The 5,100-nt window shown below is 43.4% G+C and overlaps 1 pseudogene; it reads left to right on the top strand.

Annotated features, from left to right (window-relative positions):
• Positions 1–80: 80 nt before the first annotated feature.
• Positions 81–4,442, top strand: LOC112838878 (small ribosomal subunit protein eS17-like; annotated as a pseudogene).
• The last annotated feature ends 658 nt before the right edge of the window (positions 4,443–5,100 follow it).

Here is a 5,100-nt window from a genome sequence, read left to right as displayed (position 1 = left end):
CCGCAGACGGCGGAAGAAGACGGACTCGCTTGGCGACGTCACTTCCTGTTTGGGGGCGGGGCCGGGAGGGTGGTCCCGGGGCCTGCGGGAAGGGGGTGGGTCTGGGGCTCGCGTTTGAAATGCCGTTCCCTGAAGCCTTTGAGTACTGCCAATTTACCCCTCAGGGCACTGCGGGTCACGTAGTGTCAAGTTGTTGTTGCCTAGTGTTCCCTACGCTGTGCGCCTTGGCCTCGGACGTCGAGAGATGCGGTGTCTACTTTGCAAGTTGTTTACAAACTGCGACTCCTTTCTTTACGTCCATCTGTAAATTAGGGTTTCTGAGGCCGAGGTGGGCGGAAAATAGGGCAGAATTTTGAAAAGCAGGGCAAAGTTTTCTCTCATTTCGAGTTCCAAGCTCCAGGAGTTTTGCGTGAGTTCGCTGGGAGGCGGGCGCCGAGGATGAAGGACCCAAGCAAGCGGGGCTCGGAAATGCAGACGAGGGCGGGTGATCGCGGACCAAGCCGAGGTAGCCCGTGTCCCACGCCATCTCCTGCAGTCCTGAAGGCCTGCGCTCTCGTTGTGCCCTTTGTTGAGGCGAAGAAACACACCCAACGTGCGCAAGGTCACACGTTTAAGGAGAAGACGTGTGATGGAGCCCGGGGGTCTAACTTCAAAACGTGTATGTTCAACAGTACCACGCTGCTGCCCTGCTCATGGTTACAGAGACCCGAATAAAAACGAGACGCCATTTTTTCAGTCTCATAGCCTGACACACTTTGAGGTTTGTCAATACCGAGTGTTGACAAGGTGTGAGGAAATGCTGTTAAAGAGACTGTGCTTTGTGTAAACTTTCTGGAGGGGTGATTTGACAATATCGGTGGCTTAAGGGCTTTGATTCAGCAATTTCACTACCAGGAAATTATCCATCGGTTATTTTTGTACCAATATCCAGTGACTTATCTACAAAGATGTTTATTGCAGCAGTTTGCAGGAAAAACCAGGAAACTAATTGCCCATTAGTAGAGGAACTTAAATAAATTATGGTATATTAATACAATACGATATCAGTCTTTAAAAAGAGTAGATAAGTATGTGCTGATATAGAAAATCTCCAGAATGTGTTGAGTTTAAAGAAAATTTGCGGAATTAGATATATTTGTGTGTGTACGTATCTATAGCTATCTACCTATCAAGAGCGAATGATCCAATCTGTGTAAAAATACGTGCGTGTGTACAGAAAATTCCTGAGAGAGAGCAAGAATTCTTAATGGTGGTAGATCAGGCTGGGAGGAAAGTTTCTGAGTTTCTTTGCTTTCCGTTTTTAGTTTTCCTGTATTATACGGTTTGAATATTTTTCAATGAATATGTTATACCTTAATAATTAATTACAAATTACAGTTCAGAAGCACTGTGGGGCTAGGGAAAGCCACAGGAGTTAAAACAGAAAGGAAGAAAGGAAAACACTTTTTTCTCTGTTTCCATGAAGGCACAAAGTGCTTTGAGCAGTGCCTAGCTTGAAGTAAGCTCTATATAAATGTTAAGTATTGTTGTTTTATTGGTTTTCCTCCTACCTGTCTCACTACTTCCCCTCAGGCTCTTTTGCAGGCTCCTCCCCTGCTAACGGACCTCTAATTTTAAAATTCCTCAAATTTTGGCCAGTGGGGAGGACCTTATCTGTTCTTGTGGCTTTAAATAACATCTGTGTATTGACACCTTCCTAATTGAAATCCAAGCCCTGACCTAATGTGCTTCAGACTCATTTGTCTACCTGCTGACTTGACATCTCTCTTTTTTTTAAAGTAGGCTCTACACCCAATGTGGTGCACCCCCGATGTCTCTCTTTGAATGCATATTTTAAATTTAACATTTCCAAAAAAACCCTCCTGATCCCAATCCTTCCCCAAACTTCTTCCTATTTTCTCCATATCAATAAATGGCACCACCACCAATCCCAAAAGAGACCAGCCTTAATTTATCAACCTCCTTCCTCTCCCATGTCTGAACCAAAGTAAATTTTGTTGTTGTTGTTTTAAAGGTTTTATCTATTCATCTGACAGAACAAGAGAGCACAAGTAGGGGAGTGGCAGGCAGAGGGAGAGGAAGAAGCAGGCTCCCCAAGGATCAGGGAGCCTGATGCGGGGCTCGATTCCAGGACGCTGTAATCATGACCTGAGCCGAAGGCAGACGCTCAACCATTTGAGCCACACAGGCACCCGCAAATTTTGTTATTTTTACTCTCAAATACATCTTGAATCTATCTACTTCTCTCCAGTTGTAATGCTTCCTCACTAGCCCAGACACCATGATCCTTCCTCGGGTCTACTACAGTAGTCTTCAATGTCTCTGTTCCATTTTTGCTCATTACAAATCTCTTCACAGTTACCAAAGAGACTTAAAAATATATGTATATAAGTCAGATCATGCCACACCCCTGCTGTATCCATTAAATGCTTCCAGCACAAATAACAGAAACCCCAGCTAATAGAAACTTAAACCATAAGGAAAATTATTTTCTGTTTAGCAAAAAGGGTGAAGATCAGTGTTCTCAGGATTGGTTTAGCAGTTTGTTGATGTCCTCAAGGACTCAAGTTCTTTCTATCCTTTCCACCATCCTAAGTCTGTTGACTCTCATCTTCAGGCTTATGGCTGCAGGACGGCTGCCATAGCTCTGTACATTGCATCAAAACAGGACAACAGCCAAACAGGAAGAGAAGAGGCAAAAAGCTTTATTTACTTGGGGCTCTACTATCAGAAATAAAAATGTTTCTCAGAAGCTTCCAGTGACTTCCCCTTAGATCTCATTGTTCAGAATTGGCTTAAATAAATTATGATTCACTCCCTGAAGTGAGACGCATTGCCACCCAAGCAAAACTGGAGCTCCATTAGCAAGGAAGAAGAGCTTATGGCTATTAGGTAAGCAATCACATTGTCTGCTCTAACTTTGAGTTCCGATGCTATCTAATGCCAGCCAACTCTTCAGTGTCATCTCTTAACCTCCTCTGTCCCCTGCCCAAGTCTCTCTTCGTATGCTCACTGGCCTCCTTCCGTTTCTCAAACATCTTAGTTCGCTCCCTGACTCCTGGCTCTTTACATTTTGTTGCTCCCTTCACTGGCCTATCTTTTCTCTAGTACTTTAAAAGCCCTGCTACCGGTCATGCTTTTCTTTTTAGATCTTAGATCAAATGTCATCCTCTTAGAGAGGCCTATCTGTCCACTGGCTCTAAATTAGGGTCTTATTCCCTCTCCAACCTATAAACTTCTCTCTCCCCCCCAACACCCGGATTCCTTCCTAGTATTTGTCATACGGTTATTATCTTATGTTTACTTACTATCTTCCTCCCGCCCAGGATGTAGAGCCCACAGAGGCATAGACTGTTTCTTGTTCACCGTTATACCTCCATTGTCTACAATAGTACCTAGCACACGGTACGTATTCAATAAATACGTGTTGAATGGATGAATAAAGAATGAATGAATGGAAACAAGGATAAAAGGAAAGGTGTGGGATTAAATAAAGACAGAAGAGATGGACTCTCCGCCTGCAACATGGGTCGTGTTCGCACCAAAACCGTGAAGAAGGTGGCCTGAGTCATCACTGAGAAGTACGACACACATCTGGGCAATGACTTCCGCACCAACAAGCGTGTGTGTGAGGAGATTGCCATCATCCCCAGCAAGAAGCTCCGAAGCAAGATCACAGGCTTTGTCACACACCTGATGAAGTGGATTCAGAGGGGCCCAGGGAGAGGAATCTCCATCGGGTTGCCGGAGGAGAGAGGAAGGAGGGATAATTACATGCCCGAGATCTCTGCCCTGGATCAGGAGATCCTGACACTAAGGAAATGTTGAAACTCTTGGACTTTGGCAGTCTGTCCAAACTGCAGGTCACTCAGCCTGCACTTGGGATGAATTTCAAAACACCACGTGGAGCCGTTTGAATATTTTTGCTGTGCTGTAATAGCTTCAATAAACCTTGGACAACAACCTTAAAAAAAAAAGAGTGAAAAAGGAATAGAAAGAGATATATTTTCATAGGAGAATAAAGGGTGGATATAATGACATCATCTTAGCCATTGCTGACTTTGGGGCCTAAATCCTTCGCTTGAGTTCAGTGTATACTTTTTACGTCTTGGAACTAAATCAGACTCTTTTCTGCTTAAATTGGATCATAAATATGATTCCTAGGAAACTGCTTTGGTCATAATTAGCCTACTGCTCCTATGGCCATAGAATTAGTCAGCTGACACTCAAAGGAGCAAATTAGCTTTTCCTGAGTAGAAATTACTTTAAAATGAAAGGATATGGACTATGTAGTCCAGAACGCCCAAGGGCAGTCCTTGTGGAAGGGTTTGTGTGGTATTAAGTAAGATTGAGCCTACAAAAGCCAGTGAATCAAAGTAGAAGCCAGAGTAACATATGAGTCTGACTCATAAACTCTAATAAAGTTTGTGAAATAGATCGCATGCGTGAGTCCAGATCTCAAATGACTTCAAGATTGTTAAAAGCTGTTCAACTGCAATTTAATTCCTTCCTTGGATGCTTTCCTGATACTTGGGGAAAATTCTGGAGAAGTATGAGCACTTAAAGAAATACTCAGATTGACAGCTCCTGTTTTGGATATTCATGCAGAGGCCACTATTCTTATAATACGGTGCTTCTTTTTTCCTTAAGTGAGTTTCCCTCTGAATCACTTGGAAAGTATTATGTATCTCAATAATTTTCTTAATCTGCATTTGAGGTAAATAGATCCACCGTGTTTTCTCTTTAAGTGTCTATAAGAATTCCACTGAAGGGGGCGCCTGGGTGGCTCAGTTGGTTGAGCGACTGCCTTCGGCTCAGGTCATGATCCTGGAGTCCCGGGATCGAATCCCACATCGGGCTCCCTGCTAGGCAGGGAGTCTGCTTCTCCCTCTGACCCTCTTCCCTCTCGTGCTCTCTCTCTCATTCTCTCTCTCTCAAAAAATAAATAAAATCTTTAAAAAAAAAAAAAAAAGAATTCCACTGAAGGGCATTTCATACTGATACTACTAAAAGTCCTCTTGATGGGCTATTTTAGGACGGAAGGAGGTTCACATAAGGCCATGATTGCTTTTCTTATTTAAGTACATGTTAAATTTTTTT

The sequence above is a fragment of the Callorhinus ursinus genome, unplaced genomic scaffold (assembly GCF_003265705.2).
Source record: "Callorhinus ursinus isolate GAN/ISIS: 27379988/994484 unplaced genomic scaffold, GSC_fseal_2.0 scaffold28, whole genome shotgun sequence".
Classification (NCBI taxonomy): Eukaryota; Metazoa; Chordata; class Mammalia; order Carnivora; family Otariidae; genus Callorhinus; species Callorhinus ursinus.
The sequence above is the reverse complement of the archived record's forward strand: the minus strand, read 5'-3'. Positions and strand labels throughout refer to the sequence as shown.